The sequence below is a fragment of the Typopeltis vanoorti genome, chromosome 10 (genome assembly GCF_054136105.1).
Source record: "Typopeltis vanoorti isolate ZY-2024b chromosome 10, IOZ_Tvanoo_1.0, whole genome shotgun sequence".
In the NCBI taxonomy this organism is placed as follows: Eukaryota; Metazoa; Arthropoda; class Arachnida; order Uropygi; family Thelyphonidae; genus Typopeltis; species Typopeltis vanoorti.
In genome coordinates, this window is record NC_143558.1 from 50257580 (window position 1) to 50270505 (window position 12926).

Here is a 12926-nt window from a genome sequence, read left to right on the forward strand (position 1 = left end):
TCCTGAAAGGAGGACAAGTTTTTAGTTTGCCCTTAACTCTTTTTTTGTTGTATTTTTTTGTAAGATTTGAGAGACTACTGTTTTTTCCCGGCCATTTATTATTTGGTGAAGAGCTTTATACAGCCTCCTTTCTGTTTTTTCGTTTAGTTCAGGGATTCCTTTTAGCTGTGCTGGGTTTAGTTCACTTAATCTTTCTATATAGAGGTCTCCCCATTCGAAGCTTATGGTCTCAGGACCTGTGAGGAGGAGTATAGGTGCTCCTATTTTGTCTATTGCCCTTTGGAGGATTACCTTGGAGTCTTCTGGGATTAAGTGCATTAGAACCCTTTGGGCGTCCACGGCAGGGATGGAGTCTTCCTCCGATTCCTCGGCTGAGGTAATATTGCCTTTTCTTGATTCCTCAGTCTCTTCTTGGTTTTCTATTCTGATCTCCCTTTCTTCCTCTTCCTCAGAGTCAGATACTTCTTCTGGGCATATGTTATCTGGTTTTGTTCTCTTCGTTTCTCCTTCTTCAGGGCTGATTGGTCTTTTTTCTGTGTTGTTGCTGGCTTCCATTTCTTCTACTTCTGTGGTCTCTTCTGTCTCGATGCGAGTTTTCATTGCATTATGTTTCTTTTTTTTTCTTTATTTTCCATTCTGAGTTTTTCGTGGTGGCGGCTTGATTTCCTGTTGTTAATGTGACGATACCTGGGGGTTGAATGACTGGAGAGTCTTCCGGCTCCGTTGTTTTAGGCTCCTCTGCTGTTTTGCCTATAACTAGAATGTCGTCCTTTTTTTCAGGTTCAGGTTTATTTACTGGAGTGGTTGCTGGGGTTGGCGATATAACACCTCCTATTCATTCTGCTTGTGTCCTGTTGGGTCAAACATCTACCTTGTGGGTTGTATTTCCACATTTCAGGCAAGGTGCCTCACACTGGGCTAGGGCATGTCCTGCCGCCATGCAGTTCCTGCATTTGTTCTTGGGGCAGTCTGCACCTAGGTGTTCGAGTGATCCACACCGAAAACATTGCTTTCTTACACCAGGGTAGTTGACTACTACCCTGGCAGAGCCTAGAAATACAAAGTTGGGGACCTCGGCCTTCATCTCCATAAGGAAGGTCACCTCGCCAGTCTTCCAGTCAGGGTAGTCAGCATCGTTGGTGATTTTGACGTCCCGTACATCTCCCCATTTTGAGAAAACCTTTTTTATTATCTCACTCCCTTTCTCGAGATATTCTACAGGGAACCTTTCTATTCGTAGTGTCTTCAGTAGACTTCCTACTACGAAGGGATAGATCTTTTTCCCGTCACATTCTACACCTGCCATTAACTTATTCCTGGTTTCTATATCTTTCACAACTCCCTGGTATCTAACTGCTCCATAAGGGGTAAAACCAAATATCTTTTGTGCCCCTACTATGTCGGCGAGAGCTCTCGCTAACGTCCTCTTCGGTATGTTGACGCCTGCCTCTATACCGAGGGTCTTCACTCGCGGCAGAAATGAAGTCATTTGGAAGAGAGAAAAATATATCACTATGAATTAAGTCCCGGAAAAGTGGATAGACCTTTAAACCAGGGCCAAGTGTTCCCCGTTTGCAGAAATCTGCAGAAATTTGCAGAATTACTCTGGATTTAGAGAAAGATGTTGAAAAATTTTCAACATCTTTCTCTAAATCCAGAGTAATTTATTAAAAAGGTGGCACACCAATTGGCAACTCCTATAGGTAGAGATGACCTGCTAATACTTCTGGCTGGTATCTCCACTTGGGCCTGGCTCCCACTGAAGAGACCTCAATAAAGGTCGAAACTAGTCTGGGTAGTGGCCCTTCCCTTAATGCATAACTTTAGACATATCCGCAAGGAGATTTGTTTTGCATTATGAGAGATACTGAGACAGGAGTGTTGGTATCTTGCTCCACCTTTGCAAGGAGTCGTCCTGGTGTTGTACCACCTTACCCCTAGTCCTGAAGATACTTTCAGGCACAAACTTTGTTTGCTCACACTTGGATAAAGGATTAAACTAAATTTATTATATTCTAACCAAGTGAAAAATAAACTTGCAACATCTAGTTTCACTGCATTAACATTCTCACTTGTTTGGAGAACAAGATTCTCTCTACATGTCTGCATTCTTCCTCATTTAAATGCAGTCCATCTCTCACATACTTCTTTAAACAGTTAAATGTCAAGCCTACAGGACAAATTTCTCCTTCTCTTTCATTCCTTTTACTGTTGTCTGCTGGAACAGTCTTCTATCTATTATGTTTCGCAAGGGATGCAATGTCCAGGGAATATCAGAAGTATTGCTTACTCCAACTTAGCCAAAATTTATTGACATTACTGAGACGTAATTGATGGAGGATGGTATTTAAATGAATTGGGCATCAGAAGCCTGGAGAAATTATTAATTAGGCTGTGAGACCTAATGTAGAGATTCAGGGAAACTAGATCATCATGGGAAGAATGGTGAGAAAGTGTGTGCACACATTCAGCTATGCTATGCAAATATTACAATTACATGAATGTAACTGAGTATGGTTTTGAATCTAATATAGGGATGGAAATTTATGCTTTGGATTCATATTTTTTGAGTGTATCTGTGCATGGAAAAGAATGTTGCCCAACTGGGCCAATCAGACTGTAGATCTAAGTATATGAATAAAAGCCAGGAGATAACATGTTATATCTGTATTATGTATCAGAAACAAAGGGGGGTAGAGTTTGTTGCCATGGTAAATATGTTTTTGCCTAAGGTTATTAGCATTAGTGAAAATTTGATATTTGAGTCAAATGTGGTAACGAGTGTAAAGGGTATAGTATTTTTAGGAAGGACAGAAGAGATAGAAAGGGGGGGGGGTAATGACATCAGATGATTTGTTTCCAGTTAGGGCAGGAACTCATGAAAACAATAATAATATCCCAGAAGTGAGTTTGAGGCTATTTGATGTGAAGCTGAGACTCCATCCATCTATTCATTGGACATCACAGTTGTATAGAAAAGTCTCCAGAAAAGTATACCTGTTGTATACTTTTCTAGAGGCTTCAACTTTCTGAAGATCTGTCATTCTGGATACACCATCCATTTATCTCATTGACAGTCTACTCCTTCCTCTATTTCAGGAACTGTTTTTCAGAAGTCCTCCCATCCTTTTAATGTGTCCAAAGTATTTCAGCTTTCTTCTGTCAATATCCTTAAAGTGCCTTAAAGTTCTACAGAGTCGAGGCTATCGGGATAAAATATATCATCAAGTGTTGCTACAGACATGATGGTTCAGCTGCTGGGGAAGATGAAATGCATCAGCAATTTACCTTGATGAGTACTAAGCGAGTAATCATTATGGATGACTTAAATTACCCAAACATTGATTGGCTAGGAGAGAAATTGCATGATAAGAACAAAGAAAAAAAGAAAGAATTTATTTTTCCTAATTGTAGATGAGAATCATGGCTGGTGTTTTTGAGCGATCTTCGGTACATCCAACTTAGCTCCCCATTTATTGAGATCAAGATCTCAATAAAGGTTGAAACTGGTCTAAGAAGTAGCTCTTTCCATAATGTAGGGTAGTATGTGTGTCTGCAGCTTGTGAGATATCTAGGGCAACTATAGTGAAGACAGACTTCATGCTAGCAAGTAGCTAGCTAGTCATAAAGATACTTCATATGCAGGTTTTGTTATTTGCTTATACTAGAATAAATTATGAATAAAAACTTGAAAATGTGGAAACTTTTTTCATGAAAAAACTTGATGCATGGTAATTTTTTAACTGCAGAATATATCCAAAAATTTACATAGTGTTATTGATTAGTCATGCCTGATACATGGATTTCCAAATGTACATCAACTAATAAAAAAATTCTAAATCATTTAATAAACATTTTGATAAGTTATTTCATCAAAAATACATAAACAAGGTAAAGAAAATTTTCTTTCAAGCATGTTTTGAAGGAAGACTTCTCATTAGTTTTATTCATAATATACAAAAGTATTTGTATTAAATGTAATATATATACTATAATCTGTAATTCAAGAAATAACCAGAATGTTTTTTTCTTTTGCCATTTTCTTCCTTGGAACTGGATCTTGTAGAACATGGTAAGATAAACTCTAAAACAAAAACGAAATTGGTGATGGGAGCACACTATTGAGCACCATCATTTACACTAATGCTTCTTAACAGCTGCATGTATTGCATGTGTTTTGTTATTTTTTGTATTTTGCTTGTTATTACATGTGTTTATAGATTAATACAGAATGTTTTTGCTTATGTAAAACTGACTGCTGCATGCTACTAACTACTGTATTTAACTGTCTTATGTCTTTTATCCTGTTTTGTAAATTTATAAATATACATATTATAAGTTTGCTAGAAGACTTGGATAATTTTTTTTCCTTCTCCATTTTGATAAAATCAAAAACCCAAGAATTATGATTGAAAAATTTACTGGAATTTATTGTATAAATTAAATTTATATGCTCAATCCTTTAATGATATAATTTTGAAAAGTTCTGATATTTAACACTTTGATTAGAAGCTCTTTGATTAATTCATACTTAAGTATATAAACAACAAAAATATCATTGCTTTTATTTAATTAAATAAAAATAATAAGTATATTAACTATACATGGTGTGATCCCTCACGCCTGTCAAAACTTTAAAAGCATATACTACACCTCAAAATGAGCAAAAAGGTCCCAATAAAAATTAGTCCCAAGAGACTTAGAAATTAGACCAATTAGACCTTGCATTTCCAAATAGAGCCCTTTGTTGTTACAGTATTAATGTCAGCAACATGTAGAACATACAGGCATTGCATGATGAATCACATGAGAGTAAACAAGTAGAACTGCATGCGAGATGAGCCACGACTCTGCATGTAATCTAATAGTTTCACCCTAAGCAAGTGTCAGTTGTTTGTTTTGGTGTTTTGCTATGAATAGCAGGTTTACTATATTGATTATTATCCATTTATTATCATGGATATCCCAATTCACATGAAAAAACATGTTGCCTTTATAAAGTGTGGCTTTTCCTGGTCATCAAATTTCATGCTCACTTGTTTTCATTACCATTTATTGATACAATTTTTTCACCACAAAATGAAGGCGGAGGAATGAAGAATCATAAAGGTACTGGAAACTAAGGAAATCCTACTTCATCTAGTGTAGTGGATTTACACACTGGCACATGCAGGACTGTAGCAGAAAATGGCATCCCCCAAGCAGTTATATGAAAGATCTTGCATGAAAATTGGCCTTTTCCACTATTTCCAGCATGTTCAAGTATTTTATCAGATGATTATCATTGTCAATTGGTATTTTGTCAGTGGTTTGTACAACAGAGCATACTGGACCAGTAATGATCAATCTCTTGTGTGCTTGTCACAGAGAAGGCAATGTTCATTGAAGATAGTATTTTCAGTTATAATAAGATTTACATATGAGCTAATCGAAATTCACATGTAGTTATTTGGACAACATAGCAGCAGCATTTTGGCAAGTAACAGAGTCATTTGTTTTTCCAAACAGGGGCCTACAGGACCCTTGTATCATGACTTTGGAAAATCTGGTAGACAAAACATCTTCCTTGATGTGGATGACATTCTCTTGGCAAGGAGGAAAGATGATAGTTTCTGAGAATACCTATTTAGCATGAGCCTTGCAACAGGGAAAAGTCCCAAAGGAATGGAAAGAAATAAAATTGTTCCACTTCACCAAGGGATGATAAGACTGGGTCTAGAAATTTTGGGACAGTCTTCGTGTCTTGGGTTGTGTTTAAAGTATACATATAAAAAGGCTTATGTATTGTTGATTTTTTATAATAGTGCTTCACTGCATAAACAACACCAAGAGAGGAAAAAATAATTTATTGAAACTAATACTATTAATATTATGCTGGTTTTCTACCCAGCATCTTCAGAGATCAAATTATAACTGACAACCACACAAGTACTCAACTAAATCATTAGAAATTCAAATTTTAACTGAAACAGACCTAATATCCTAATATGGCACCCTCTATGGGCCAGATAACCATAAAGTTAATTTGGAGAAGTCAGACTATCTGGTCTCAGAATAACTGTACCCCAGATCTTTGGCAATTAATGCAGACATATTTGTCGAAGTTAGGAGAGTACTTCATAGCCAATGGTGATTCTAAAAATAGTCTCTCAGACCTCTGGCAACTTTATGTAATACTGATGTCTTTTTCCATTTAATCCTCTGTGAAGGAGTATCCAGAACCTGTTCTGCCAGTCCCAACTTGCCATGCAGATGATTTTGGGTGGAATTTTTGTCTTCTTCAAGGCAGATGTTAGCTAATGTACCATTCTATCCAACATGAGCCAAACTTCAGGCACAAGGAACTTCATACACTCCAAGATTTACATGAGGATGAAATTGATCTTTAGGAGAACAGATGAAGGTAGCTAGCTGAATGAGCAGCTTGAAAGTGGCATGGAGATCATATTTGCAGAGCACTTTAGATATCTTTATTGATGTACTACCCTTAATATGTGGGATGGGAAACAGTTTTCTGTGATCCTGTGTGTTGATTGAAATGGAGGAATGGGAGATGCAAACATATTTTATCTATTTTATATGGGTTGTAGCCATTGGCTACAACTTATATAAAATAGTTTCAAGAGCTGTATCATTTAAACAAATAGCCGTGGCTTGGTGAGTAAGTGTTTTGATGGTGCTGTACTGTTAGGATAGGTGGTTGTGATTGTATGATTACTTATGTAAATACATTACTGTATGTGTGGGTTTTCTTTAAATGGAAAAGGATAATGAGCCATTAGGAAATCATGTCAGTAGTGAATCTAAAAAAGAAGAGACAAGTTACATTGTTTTTTGTATGGCGAAGTTTATTTTAGAATGTTGGCTGTTAAGATGCACTAAAAATGTATCCAGTGTGTCTCGACCATGAGGCTAAATAGCAAACATCATCAACATAATGCAGCCAGACCATTAATTTAATTGTAACTGTGTTGAGTGCTTGATTTTCAAAATGTTCCATGTAGCTGCCATCCTCTGTTTTCCTAAAGATCACCTTCATCCTCTTGCACATCCTGGAATGTATAAAGTTCCTTTTGCTTGCAGTTTAGCCTACTTTGGACAGACTAGATTAGGTAACATCTGTCTTGAAGAATACAAAAATTATATCTGCAATCATCTGTATAGTAGGTTGGGACTGACAGACCATGCTCTGGATACTCCTTCTCATAGGATTAAATGGAAGAAGACATCGGTTTCACACAGACATCACTGTAGGTCCAAAAGACTATTTTTAAAATCAGTATTTGCTACGAAGCACTCTCCCAACCTCAACAAGTGTGTTTGCCAAAGATCTAAGAGACAGTCATTCTGAGACCAGAGAGCCTGACTTCTCCAGATTAACTTTGTGGTTAACCGGCCCATAGAGGCCAATTTGTTAGCTTATTAGTCTGTGTCTTACAAATTGAACTGTTTCTAATGTTTTCATGTAGTGTCTGTGTACTTGACAAAATTATAATTTTTACTCTGAAGATTGGTAGAAAACTAGCAAAATTAGTAAGTTCAATATTTTTTTTCTCCTATCTTGGTATTGTTTATATCATGAAACACTATTATGAATTGTGTTGGAGAGGTTGGTGAGGGCAAGGATTCAGAATTCAGTTGTTATTAGTAGTTTGGTCTGTGGTGGTCAGCATGGATTCAGTAAGATATCATGTTTAGCAATCTGCTTATGCATCTGTGTATGCATAAGCAATCTGTTTATGCGTACACAGTCAATTTCTCATCTCCTTGTACTGCATGTACGCATGCAGTACAAGGAGAGATGAGAAATTGACTGGTTATCCACTTAATTTGTCATCTCGAGAGATGAGTGCACAGTAGTATACTTGTATTTTTAAGAAGGCCATTGATAGATTGCCACATGATAAGCTGGTAACTAAATTGTTGAAATGATGGGGATTGAATGAAAGACTAGTGAGTTGTATAAGTAATTGGTTATCATATGGGTATTAACAATTGCATATGGGGATATCCCAAAAGAGGAAGATCACTACATGCTGCCAAGATCTGTCTTGAGGTCGTTATTATTTAAGTTGTATTTTAATGATGTTGGGACAGGCATAACTGGAGAAACACAGTTATTTGATGATGATTCAAAGTTGGGAAGAACTATGAGGAGTAGAGCTCGTGGTATAGCCTTACAATTGAAGATCTAAATAGAATTGGCAAGCAAGTGGAGCTTGCAATTGAATGCTGCTAAGTGTAAGGTCTTGAAATTTAGTTAAACAAGGATAGGCTGCAAAGTATACAATTAATGGAGAAATTTTGAAGGAGATGGAAGAGATGATAGATCTGGGAGTGGTAGCGGACAGAGATTTGAAGTTTAGGGATCATATCAGTGCCGGCCCATACATAAGCATTGCGACACTGCAGCACCCCCAAGAAAAAATGAAAAAATTAAATTTTGTTTGTGTTTATAAATAATAACAATGCTTACAACATTATATAAATGCAATACAACATGTTAAAGGTTACAGCTTATATTTCGACATTGATCGAATAGTTAATAATTGGAATTGTTCTATTAACGCTTTAGATTACGAAACAAATGCACTGCGATCTAACCCCAATATTCATTTGCGCTTGTCATTGCATGTTACGTCATTCCCAACTGTAACTGCTCAAACGGCAGTGTATCTTTAGTATGCTTCTGCGCATTATTTTTGAGATACAAAACATTTATTATTGGTGCATGTGAGTGGTGAACTATTTTTTGTAAATCTTATTTTATTTTGTTAAAATAACATATAATTATTTATTTATTATAGCTACAAGGCTGAATTATGACGAGTGTCACTGTCAAAAATATGAAAAGAATTATATTTTTTCATTTGTTTTGTGTAACGATAATTGCGATCTAATGCAGATATTCGCTTGCACGTTACGTTATATGATACACTGCCATTTCTGCAGTGTATCATGCTTCTGCGGGTTATTTCTGAGATATGAAACGTTTATTATTGGTGAGTGTTCGTGGTGAACTATTTATTGTAAATCTTCTTATTTTATTTTGTTAAAATAACATATAATTATTTATTTATTATAGATACAAGACTGAATTATGACGAGTGTCATTGTTGAAAATATGAAAAGAATTATATTTTTTCACTTATCGTTAAACGAAACAAATGCACTGAGATCTAATGCCGATATTCGTTTGTGCTTGTCATTGCTATTGATACGAAACTTTCATTATTGGTGTTTGTTCATGGTGAGGATGAAATATTTTTAATAAAGCAATTTTTAATATGTAAATTTATTTATTAATAAATTCGTTACTGATCAGGGGGGAAAAAAGTTTTTTTTTTTTTTTTGTATATGCAGCACCGCACTTTAAATTTTCACTGGCCGCCACTGGATCATATTGTAAAATTGTGAGAACATACAATTGATTATGGCAACAATGAGGAGGACCTAGACATGCAGAGATGAAGAGATTATGGTCCCCTTGTATACCATCTTGAAGAGGTTGATTAGAGTTATCATTGAGTAGAAAGAGATAAGGATAGAACAAGAGGCCATTCTGGAAACTATATAAGGAGTGTGTGAGCAAGAGAATAAGGGACATGTTCTCTGTATGGAGAGTGGTTGATGAGAGGAATGCATTTCCTGAAAGAGTGAATGATGTAAGGCATGGTTCGATGATGTTACTGCTTAAGATTGTAGACCACCTGCAAGGTTTATTCATGGGAGTTTAATGATGATGATTATAATAATAATAATGCATGACAGAGTTTCACCACTCTGGTCATGAGGTATGGGTTAACACGATCACAAGATTCCTGAGAGGTGGAGTGGTTGAAGTGAACCAATCACATGGCACTTCTCGTTCACTTGACCTAAATCCTGTGAATTTTATTTGTGGGGAACCATTTGAGAGTATTATTGTACTCTCTCTCCCCCATTCGGAATGGTTGGTGAACTTCAGGAATGTGTTAAACATGCATGCACTACTACTACCTTACACCAACCCAAAACATTCAAGCATGCAAGGCTGTCAGTTGTGAGACATCTTACCACTGATCTCCTTTATCAATCATGCAGTATCATTTTGAATGCCTGCTGCGAGTACATTTATCCTAATGTTTCTTTTGCCAGTTACTAAGGATTTATTTTTATTTTATTATTATTATTATTATTTTTTTGACATTCTGTGAATTATTTTTTTGATATTTGCATTCTACATTTGAAGGTTCAGAATATCACTAGAAGGGCTGTATCTTGGAAATGCGATTTTTCCAGAGCTATATTTATTGGGACATTTGCGCGCACACACACACACACACACATATATATAGTGGAACCTCAATTGTCGAACATAATTCGTTCCTAAAGGCTCTTTGGAAACCGATTTGTTTGAAAACTGAAACCATTTTCCCATAGGAATTAATGTAAAATGGATTAATCCGTTCCCGAACTCCACATGATTGCTTATTTAAACTTTATAACAGTACTTCATGTATAAAATCATAATCGAAAACAATGAAAATGTTTAAAATCTTACACAAAAAGAATAAACACAATAAATAGATAAAATATAGACGAAAATTGATCACCTCTTTATTTTTTAGTATTGTACAGATCGTTGATTTTGCCATACCAAAACTGCATAGCAAGATCCGAGAGACGAATGCCATTTTCATGTTTGGATATGATTTCTTTTTTCACCTCTATCGTGGTTCTAACAACTTTTCTTTTCACTTTGCTGCTATCACTATCCTTCTTCAGCTCCATGATGGCTTATTTAATAATAATTTATAAAAAAACAATACACAACACAAAGAAAATCAAGAAAAGGCACTGTAAATTCGAGCAGTCTTCACTGAGCAGAAGCTACGACATAACTGATGCTCTCCCACTGTAATCTCAGCCCGCAGAGCATGTGGTTGCTGGTTTGCCTGTTCGGGAACTGAGATTCTGTTTGGAAACCAGTGCATTTTTTGTTTGGAAAATATGTTCAGGAACCAATTTGTTTGAGATGAGAGTCGTTCGACAACCGAGATTCCACTGTATGTGTATGTGTGTGTATATGTATATATATATATATGAAAAGATCTTAATAAACATTAGATACACACACACTAAACATGGAATGAATATATATATAATATATATGAGTTATAAAATGATCACTAAAGATGCATTTATTATTTTTTTTATGTGGAACTCACCCCCAAAAGTTTTTAAGCATACCTCCTTTGGTGCTGTGAATGGACTGTGGGTTATATATAGTTTAGAAATCTTGCTTTAAAAACTAAAAGATGGTATTTCTTCAAGCCATTTCATCCATTAAGTAGGACAGTGGTTTCACACTAGGTAATGAACCTCATCTACTACTTAAAGATATTCGGACAGACATCGATGATACAGCAGAATTTGAATCAGTACAATGGTTCAGAGTGGAGACACCACTGAGTAGACAGTGTCACCATTTTGCCAGAAAAAGTCAGCAAATATTTACATATAATCAGCAGTTACATGATAGATATTCATAGTTATATTTGGATTGATATGAGTTTGGAGTAGAACTCATATTAGAAGCTTAAACGGTTTAAGCATTAAACCATTTAATGCTTTAAATATATCCATAAATATAGGTAAAAAAATAAAGCTAGATGCCCATAATATTTGCAGGTTTGCCAGTATTATTATTATTGCACCCTCCATGGAGTTGGCAGACTTATTGTGGGAGGTTCATTCAACTGACAACATATTTACCATACTGGATCTTAAAATCCTTAACACTCCTTGCATTAACAACACATTCCGGTAATGCATTCCATTCACTGACAATTCTCCATGTAAAAAATCTACTCCTCATCTCCCCCCCCCCCTCTTCACCAGACTCTTACATAACTTCCAGGGTGGTTTCTGGTTTTACCCCCTCTTGCCTTCTATTCTTTTTATAATCCCATCTAGATTAATTCTATAAAATCCTCTCATTAATTTAAATGTCTCTATCATACCACTTCTTTTCCTCCTATCCACCAAACTCTGTAATCCACATTTCTTCAACTTCTCTCCACAGGCAAAATTCCAAAGTTCTGATATTGTTTTAGTCATTCGTCTCTAGATCCAATCTAATGTTTCCAAATCACGCTGAAAACCAAGTGACCAAATTTAAGCAATAGTCCAAGTGTGGTCTAACCAGTGCTTCATACAGTGGCACAACCGCTTCCTTCTCCCCACATATTAGAGTACTCGTTATCATAGCAGCGCTACGATATGCAGTCTTTGCAATGCTTGCAATGTGCCCTCTAAACTTCAATCTACTGTGAGCCATCACTCCTAAATCTCAAATCTCATCTGATTCCTGCAGCATACAGTTGTGTTGTACTATATTGGTGCAGTACGACATTGTCAGTATAGTACATAGCTTTATAGTTTTGCACTCCGAAATGCAACGCCTTGCACTTATTAATATTAAAACTACAACTCCACTCCTTTGTCCAAGTCAAAAGTCTATTCGAATCTTCCTGAAGGGAATTAACATCAGCAGTGCTACTTATAATTCTCCCCAGATTTGCACCATCAGCAAACAACTGAAATCCCTAGTCAGTCCACATGCCGTATCAACTGAAAAATCCGAGGTAGAACTCGATCTTCATACCAAAGCTTTCCATGCCACCGATGTGTGTTTCTTTACGAACACCATTTTCAGAAGCAGAAGTAGTAAGTACCTACTTGTTTGTTCTTAATATTAAGAACAAACGAGTGACTTTACAACAACAACACTAAAGAAGTACGCTTCAACAATACTTTGGAAAAAACCACCCTATACACTAATTAAAAACACTTTTTAGCATAGCTCGAATGTACTGCTATGTTCACTCACAACTTTAGATTTGCAAATCCATAAAATTTACAAGTTTCAAGATTGCAATGTA

The 12926-nt window shown here is 36.0% G+C and overlaps 1 protein-coding gene across 1 annotated transcript in view; it reads left to right on the forward strand.

The window, feature by feature from the left end:
* The window catches only part of LOC150102409 (calpain-B-like), a 913019-nt gene that overhangs the window by 830210 nt on the left and 69883 nt on the right, over nt 1-12926 (forward strand). The gene's annotated exons all lie outside the window — the stretch shown is intronic.